Raw genomic sequence first — 9592 nt, forward strand, 5'->3', positions numbered from 1 at the left:
ACAGCACAGTGGGCCCCGGAGAGGGCCCGAGTGGGGGGACTGGAGTCCACATCCCCGTTCAGTCCTTCCCTAGCTATGGGGCCTTGGGCGAGACTCTCCCTCCCTTCCTCAGGCTTAACATTCCTTAAGTCAACCCTCAGGGGCGCCCCAGACCAACTGGCCTCCCGGGTTGGGGCGATTATTTATTCAATAATGAATAATGAATAATTGAGTAATGTTATTTATTCAATGACATGCGTAGAGCTCCTCGGCCCAGCGCTGGCATCTGGTAGGCACGTCCGTCTTTTCCTGGAGCTCAAGGTCTTTATTCATGATAAGAACGACACTAACGCCTCGTACCTCTTAAATGCTTAGTAGATGCCGGACGTCACGACAACGACTTTGATTACTGGAGCAGACACGGCAGGTGTCTTTCCTTTGTCTATTCCTCCTTAACAGAATCCTAAATTATGTGCCCAGCGTACAAGATCGATTTTTTTAGCCTCTCTTGAAAGTAGAAACAGCCACATGACAAGGTTCTGGCCATAGCTTCAGATTCGGAAGGCTCCTCCCCGTTTCTGCATTTCCCAGTGATTCCTCTTTCTGTCCCCTGCCTGCGGTGCAGACGCGGCCCTCGGCTTCGCCCTGCAACCTGCGGCTGGAGCCCCTGGAAGGGTGACGGGACAGGAAGAGGGAAGGACCCCGAGGCCTCGTGAAGCCCCTGGGCCAACCTCGGAAGGCCTGGTCCCGCCTCTAGATTTTGAGTTTATGCATTAAATGTCTTCTCTTTGGTTATACTTTCGTAATTGAGATTTCCATACATGCAAACAAACGCGGTCCCTAAATAATAAATGCGTTATCCTCTTTGTTACTTGATAAGGCTTTTGATATTGTTATTATCAGATCTATTTTCTATCAAGGATATTGAGGCACAGACTAAGTAATCTGCGCAATGTCACAAATTATACATGTAGTAAGTGAAGCAGGGGTTTGGATCCATTTTTTTAATAAAAAATAAAATGGGGATGCTAATGTGGTCTTCATAACCTATAAACTTATTCTTATTCTTCTTCTTCTTATTATTATTTTATTTTTTGGTAATTTTTTTTTTTTTAATGGTAGCACTAGGATTTATTAAACGGTCTTAGTAAAGGCGCTGGGGTTTGCCCATGGTGCTCTTGATGTACAAAGCCCGGACGTTCTGCCAATTCTTCTTGAGCAAGGACCCAGGAAATTGACAGCTACGTGGATGTTGTACACAAGCTCGTCGTCCGTCATCTTCACGTGGCCAACAGCCGCTGCCAGACATTGCACCTTCTTCATCTGGAATTTAATGGTGGACTTCACTTCATCCACTTTGGCCACCCTGTTCTCATTGTGGGTCAGCAAGGAAGGGAACTTGCCAGCTTTATCCAGGCCTGGACCCAGGATTCGTGGAATCTGCTTGATCAGAGATTCTGAAGCCAAAAAGGCATCATACTTCTTTTTTTTTTTTTTTTTTTTTTTTTTTTTTATTTACTTATGATAGTCACAGAGAGAGGGAGAGAGAGAGAGGCAGAGACATAGGCAGAGGGAGAAGCAGGCTCCATGCACTGGGAGCCTGATGTGGGATTCGATCCCGGGTCTCCAGGATCGCGCCCTGGGCCAAAGGCAGGCGCTAAACCACTGCGCCACCCAGGGATCCGGCATCATACTTCTTGGCCAGCTTCTTGACTAGTTTTTTATTCTTGTTGAGTTTCTTCAGCGCTTCAATGTCCATGTGGGGAATGTCCACTGCCTTGGCCTCATCACAGTGTTGCTGGTCCCCCAAAACACACACAGAGAACCTGGGGCGGGGGGTGGACTTAAGCCTGACGGTGCCCGAGAAATTTCTCTTGAAATTTCTCCCAGAGCTTGATGCTATTTTACAGACATTTGAGCCTAACTGCAGTGGCAGCTTTGACTATCTGTATGGTCCTGGGCCAGTCATGTACCCTGACATTTAAGTGTCAGGATGGGATAGATGATCTCTAAGGTTTCTCTACTTCTCACTGTCTGTAATTCTAAAGCTACGATTTAACAGATTCCTAATTATTCAGTGAGCTGATCATCAAAATTTTATCTTATCTAGTTTCATCTCACGGCCCAGTGAATATTGAATAAATGTTAATTGATGACTGTACTAGGGACACGGCCACCTTCTTCTGTTCTCTCACTTTTCCTTTACATCTTTGGCTCTTTATTATTTCTATATCCATCCAAAACCCAACATCTCATTAGGTGGTTTGGGGGAGCTGATCCAGTGGAGATCAAAGACCATCGCTTCCAAAGAGTGAAACTAGCTTCAGTCAGGACAGAAGCAAAGGGAACGAATCAAAGGCCCTAAAAAAGTTATATTTGGGGGGAAAAAAAGAAAAAAAAAGTACAAGTTGTTCCTTGGGTGAAGGAATTGGGTTGGTATATGGATTCAGAAAAACAATCTTCAGATAAGAGCAAACCAAAGCAACGTTAGCTGGAAAGAAGAAGAAAGCAAGATGACAAAATAAGGAGAGGGAGGGATATGCCTTGTTTTTGAAGCATTTTGGAAAGACAGGGAATGGCCAGAGCATTAGAAACCATTAAGAGATCTGAACAAGACTAAGGATAATATGGTGTATTGGGAATGATCGAGATGTGTCGAAAACCCAGTAGGTGGAAGTTTCCTGGCTAACGCAGAAGCCTTTTCCAGGGGAGGACTTGCTCAAGGCGCCGCGGTGCGTGGGCTGGGAGGCGTGGGGCGCCCCCTCACCAAGGCTGGCTCTGCTGGCACCTTGACCTTGGACTTCTCAGCCTCCAGAACGGGGAGAAGCGAGTGGCCCCTGCCTGTGTGGCCGAGGCTGCGTGCCCTGGTGCAGAGGCCTGAGCGAGGACCGCTGCCCTGGCGTCCTGGAGGCAGACTGGAGGGGATTCTAGAAGTACAGCTTGGCCTTGGTGTGGAGGGCAGTCGACGTGGGGAAGACAAACCCCATGGGTGTCGGAGCCGGAGTCGCCTCCCAAACCCTCTCTGTCTTCCGTGATGTCCCTGAAGCTCCACTGGCTCAGCTGAAAATGGGGGTAACGGTGTCTATCGTGTGCGGTTTGCGCCAAACCAAAGGGTGCAGGCCAGGCTTCTCGTGAAGCGCCAGCGGTGGTAGCTACTCCCCAGGGTCCTTCTTTCTGTGGCCAATATTGTCTTGTCCTGGCTGATGGAGACGCAAACTTACTTTTGCTACGAAGCCCATCCTGTAGGAGCCGGACTCCACGCAGGACAACCCGAAAGAGCCCATAGCGGGGGTTCTGGAATGACAGGCGCGGAACACAACGGGTTTGTCCTCAGTTACCGTTCGCAGACTGTGTGCAGCACAGCTAGAGTCAAGGTTCGGACTTTTCAAGGATTTTGATACTTGTTCAGTGAGCCTCACTTGGCCTCTTTTTGGGGGGACTGAATTGGACTAAATGTGAGGAACCGACACTATTTTCTCCACAACAAATGTGTTCATTGTACTACGGGTGGAAAGGAGGTAAATCAGCTTACTAGCAGCTCCATGGACATTCAGGATTTAATTCAAAATGGGGAAGGGTTGTAAGAAATCTGGAAGTGTTGGAGAAATCTGCTTTTTTCCCCCCCCTTTGGAAATCTGCTTTTGAATTTTTTTTTTTGCTTTTGTTGCTTTTGAATTTCTTATGTAGACTGTAGTTCCAAGGAGTCATTTCTTTATTTTATTAGTTATTCCCAAGAAATGAACACTTTCAGGTTCTAGTTACCACCTATATGGGGCAAAAAAGGAAAAGACTTGGAACTTCTTTTGGATAAATATCTTACTTTTTTACATTTTTCAAGACAATTTAATGCTAATTAGACCTACAAATGAGTTTAGTGGGTATACTGGTTGTGGACAGTTGTACAACACCTGGTCTTGTTTCAGTGGACACGGTTTTAACATATGAATATGGATAAGGTAGGTGGGGAGTAATTACAGAGGGATTTGGGATTTTTCTCAGGTACTCTGGATAATTGAATTCAGACAAGAAGGAAGCTCTACACTGGAAGGGTCTTGGTTGTGGTGATGGGTTTCTTTACTGTGTGTAAAAGGAAACCAGAAAATTTGGCCTCCCTCAAAGGTTTAACAAAAGGAGAGTAAGGGGTTATCCAGAATCATGGCCACTACAGTGTGTTGAGTCAAATTCTTTTGCTGCGTAAATATCAAGACCTGCAAGAGATACGCTACTTTAATTTTATATGCATTTAGCTTATGGCGTTTCTGTTTCATGCCGACACGTTTTGAGTACTGATGTGACCAGGATGTACAAGCGTCCTGCCCTCGGGGTGAACCTGTGCAGCAGGGAGTTTCACGCTGATCCCGGAGACAGCGATCTACAGGCGATTTCTGCTGGTGGCAAGTGATGTGGAGAAAGTAATGCAGGGTAAGGGGAGGTGACAGGGGAAAGGAGGCATTGCTTTCTTTTTTTTTTTTTTTTTTTTTTTTTATTATTGAAGTATTGTCGGCACGAGTGTTACATTGGTTTCAGGTATTTGCCCAAGTCATTTTTGGCGTAATAAGAGGGATAATGATGAACGCCGTCGAGTAGATGGAGCCCCCAGCCCATGGTTCTACACGGTTTTAGGAAAAGCTATTTAAACCGTTTGTTTTCAAAGAGCAAATGATTTCTTCTTCTTTGATAACAACCAAGGTGGGGGCTGGATACCTTTGTCCAGTAGGATGCAAGAATCAGGGCCCAAGACTTTAGCAGAGACAGAAGTGGGAGAGAAGTTAAGAATTGGCAAAAATGTGTTAGATGGCTAAACATCCTTCAAAGGAATCGAGCTGAGACCAAATACTCTTAACAGCACCGGAAGCACAGAGAGAAATTCCTTTACGCGCTTAGCGCGGACACGGATTCTTCTGATAGTTTTTCTGATAGAAACTATCTTCTGATAGTCTGAGACGTTTTTATGAGCACTTTTACCCCGATGGGAGTCATTTGCATGTTTCTGAGGGTGTGATGGTTGTTGGGGGCCCCAAACCGAAGCAAACATGGTAGGTGCAATTGTTATTTGGTGTGAACCTTTTACTACAGACACGGTTTACTTCTGAAGAAAACCCTTTCCATTCAATTATTCTTTTACTAAGGGGACGCGCTGACACTTGACAGAGCATCTGCGCTCATCTCGCTCTGTCCCAGCTGACGGCTCGGGGCTTCCCAGCCTCTGCCTCCCGCGGGCCCAGCCCCCCAGCCATGGACCAGGGGTCACTGAGCTGCGTGCCCGCCTAGCCTGGGGGATGCCGTCTTCCCGTAATAGTCGATCAGAGGAGTTCGTGTTCAGAACTAGTTCCCAAACCTCAGAACGATCTGATCTGCCTGCTGCTTCGGGAAGGTCCATCTGCCTCCAGCGGTTGAGCCTCAGCCGCAGAAGGAAACAGAAGGAAGGATACAATTCCTGTTCCTCTTTCACCTCCAGCTGCATTTTACGTTAGGTCAAGCGCAATTCCTTCTTGTATCCTGAACTTTGGGATGATGCTAAGTTGAGGAGTTAAGGTCCGGTAGAAGCTAATGACTTGATCATGTCAGGAAGAAGCTCCTCCCTGCCTCCGACGAATGAGGGTGATGTTGAGCAATTACACGCATTAGAGGCATTTCACCCTCTGCCTCGAGGCGGGCATTGCTGGCTCCTGGAATGCGCCAGATGCCAGGGCAAAGGCGACGGTGGGCGACGTTGGTTCCTGACATTCATAGAAGAATGACTTCTGTGCACGTGGAGAAAAATTACAAGACCAAACAGGAATAGGAAGGGAGATACCTACTCGGAGACTGATAATCAGTAAATATGAATCCCATTAGTAGTTGTTTTGGCGAGGACGGTTTTTTGATCCTCTTGAGATAAAATTTAGAGAATAAGCGAAGAGGATACTTAGAGAATAAGCGAAGTAAGTGGATGTTTCCCAGGTAGGGACTTGTCTTTATTATAATTTTCACCGTGGCACGTGACCTTTCTGTGCCTTCAGTTTAGCGACTGTCTAGTGGGATTATGATGCTGCCTTGAGTGCCACGGGGGAATAGCGGGTCTGAAGGCACAGTGCGTCATACAGCACGTGCTCGGCACCGCTGTGATGTGCCTGTTACTACTACCGTGACTTAGAGACGCAAAAGCATCCCTACATGAAGCTCTTTGTAGAGGTTCCTGGGCTGCTTACTTGGCAATTATGCCTCTTCCATTCTGCTCTCATCATCCGTTCTTGGACCAAGATAAGGATGTTGTTATGGAATTAACTCAACAGCACTCGCATATTCTGAGAATCTATCATAAAATATGTTGTGAAATCTCTTTTCTTTTTTTTTTTAAAGAAGGAAACTTGAATCACTTGTGCCACTTCTAGTTTCTGAGTATGTTTTCTTCTTGGTGCGATGTTCAATCCATGTCTCTGGATTCTCGTTTCATCTCTGATTTCTCATCCACTCTGCCCGTCACTGGCCTGTTTGCCCTCATTGTCTCTTCCTCTCCTGTGCCCTGATGTGTTTGAATCTCAGAGGGTCAACTGTTGTTATTTCTAAGACATTTTTTGCCTTTTCTGAGACATATTTGGCTTCATGTTGGGTTCAGCTAGTAGTACCCCTGACAAGAAATTGGAGGACTGGAAGAAGGAAGAAGCCAGATGTTCCCTCCTTCACTCCTCTGCTCCCTCTGACATCTCTGCCAGGCACACAATGATTCTAGAACTTTCTGTAAGGCCCCTCATGTTGGCCCAATGTCCTGGATTCTGGTAATATTACCTCCTAGAGACTTTATGTTTCCATCCCCAGGTATCATGGTCTTCTGGTGTTGTCAATCTTGGGGTTGTCTCACATCTCTTAGTTGACATTCAACTTTCCCTTGATTTTTATAACCAGTTTGTGCTATTAAAATCCCTCTATTGAACTAGCACATGTGAGTACAGTTTATTGTAACATATCGAGTCACATTTCTTTTGATCCTGCCTTGAATTCAAGCCCAAGGCATGATTTATCACCATGTCCTCTGCTTGGTAAGTACCCACGCTCAGCTTCTACATATGCGTGGTTTTTGGTCTTTTTATCCATCATTGTGAAGACCGTCTACTTCTTGCTTATTCTATTTGACTCTGTCTGTTCCTAACTGCTGCTTTTTTCATGCTGTACCTACTGCCTTGCAATCTTAGGTAAGAACCATTTTTCCAAAACCATTTCTCACACCTGACTTCATTCTGCTCTCAAGGCTTTTGGTTGCCACCTTTCTACCTGACGATGAAACCATGAATGAGTTGTGTTTTGCCTCTGTTCTTTCCATGTCACTCCATGCTCATCTCTATCCCAAATATCTTTGCGTTTAGTGGTTTGTCACCCTTGCTAGACCATTAGCAACTAGAAGTTAGAGACTCACTTTGAACTCTGTGTCCCTAGTCATTCACAATGTCTGGCACAGGGCGTATCCTAAGTAAATGAGCACATTGTAAAGAAAAGTGGTGGTTTAGCTTAGAGAGGCTGAGGGCAGACTTAATTACTATTTTCAAGTTTATATAGGAGATGCTGAGCTTAATAGGGTCATAAAGCCTGAGAATTGGAAGGAATCCTAGAAGCCAACTAGACATCAGTAAGTTGGTTGTTTCCTTATGAATGAAAACTAGAATAAAGTGTAACAATCTTGAAAAAAAAAGTATGATTTCAAATGGAAATATGGAGCCCAAGACACTCAACTGAAGTGTCTCTAATCCTGGAAATCTGCATGAAAATAGTATCTTGGGTGCCTTAGATATTCATTTCTTAGGAGATTGAATGCTGACTTGATAATTTCTCAAGCCCACCTCTGGTTATAGGTTTCTAAAATAGATCCTAGTTTGAGGGGGTTAGAGAGCGAAAGAACCTAATTAACCTTTTTTTTTCCCCTGAATGAAACATAATTTATAAGCATTAAAGCAGAAATATAGATGACAAAGTGTTAAATTGTAACAAGATCGAACTAGGTTAATTAAGACTAGAATCAGGAGATTTTTGAGGTAAGAAAGGGAACATAGCTATCTAATCAGTGAATACAGTTCTAAGTTTTTGAATAGCTTTCATTCTGTTTATTTACTTAGCTGAAGACAACGTAGGGCTAGAAATAGCTTTTGAAAAAAAAAAAAAACACAGGCGAAGGAGCTGCATTTACAATCTTCATTCCAATTCCTTTCTCCTGCTGCTCTGAGAAACATTTTGTAAATGAGGCCCTTCATGTGTCCAGTGTTCTTCTCCCACTATCCACTTAGGCACACGCAGGAGGCATGAAATGCTTCCACCTGCAGGATCCGAACAAGGGACGATGCCTGTAACCTTCCAGCTGGCCCTTGGATTCAGCTCTTTAGCCTTGCTTCTAAATGGAAAGTTCTCATGTTGAGTTACAGATACATCAAGAAAACCTCAAAACGTCTCTGAGTCAGTTAAATCAGCCCTTCTCAGAAGCAGAAGAAAACTCCAGTATGTAATAAAGAATGAAAAAAACCTGACCTGTGAGAAATGTAGCGCTGTGTGGTGAAGACCTGGCCTTCGAGGCTAGAGAAGTGGTTTGAAAGCTGGTTCTGCTCCGCCTGAGCTGTGGAGCTGTGGGGCCTTGGGTGCCGAACTTGACACCTCTGTGTCCTCATCTGTGCAATTACAGGATGGGGTGGGAGGACATTAGTCTATCTCTAAGCTCCCTTCCAGGGAAACACCCCTGATACTATAATACATCTTTTCAGCGTCATGGTTATGAAGACAAATGCAAGGAAGCCAGAAGATAAGGCACGTTAGTATGAATTTCCATTTCTTCTTTTTTAATGTCTAATTACCCAGGAGGTTTTTTGTTTTGTTTTGGGATAGAAATATAACTGTTATGTAAGAGAACGAAGTCTCAGGGCTGCTCACACAATCATAAGGGTTGTTTTCTTTGGATTCTTCTTACGGTAGTAGGTTCACTGTGAAAGTTCAGGTTGGTGAACATTCAGAGGCAGAGTGATTGCGTGGGCTCAGGTGTCGTAAACTCACCCACAGTAAGAGATGGAAAAACATATAGTGTTTATTTTATTGCTTTAGCAAAGATTAATTGAGCAGTTACTATGCGGCCGGGATCTGTAAGAAAGGAGTTAATCATGAATTTCCATGGAAGTTTTCATTCTCCCTGGTATTCCACGTTAGATCTCATTTAACCAACTCACCTACTGGTTATCAGGTAGCTAAGTGGAGACGTCCCACTGAAAAGACTTTCTCAAGGCCCCAGTTATTCACCTGCAATATCTATAGCATTTAGCATGTGATTTTTAATTCTATTTAATGCCTAATCCATTCTGCTTTTTGTTGGAGTTAATAGTTTATGTATTTTCTCACCCCATTACATAATATATATTTTTTGACAGCAGGACTATCTTATTCATTTTAGTATGAATGAATATAATATTTCCTTCTTCAATTTCTTAATATAATATCCAGCGCATGAAAAAAAATGAACAAATATTTATGAAATATGCACAAATAAATGCTTATTGAGTCTTTGGCATGTTAGGAATGGTTCCTAACACGTTGTAAGTATTGCCATACTTACTGTAGCTCTAGATCATAGACACTACATTATCATTACCAAGGAAGAAACTAA

The 9592-nt window shown here is 44.1% G+C and overlaps 1 pseudogene; it reads right to left on the bottom strand.

Annotated features, from left to right (window-relative positions):
• Positions 1 to 1080: 1080 nt before the first annotated feature.
• LOC121474821 lies at positions 1081 to 1844 on the bottom strand (annotated as a pseudogene).
• Between the last annotated feature and the right edge of the window lie 7748 nt (positions 1845 to 9592).

Source organism: Vulpes lagopus, chromosome 13 (genome assembly GCF_018345385.1).
Source record: "Vulpes lagopus strain Blue_001 chromosome 13, ASM1834538v1, whole genome shotgun sequence".
NCBI lineage: Eukaryota > Metazoa > Chordata > Mammalia > Carnivora > Canidae > Vulpes > Vulpes lagopus.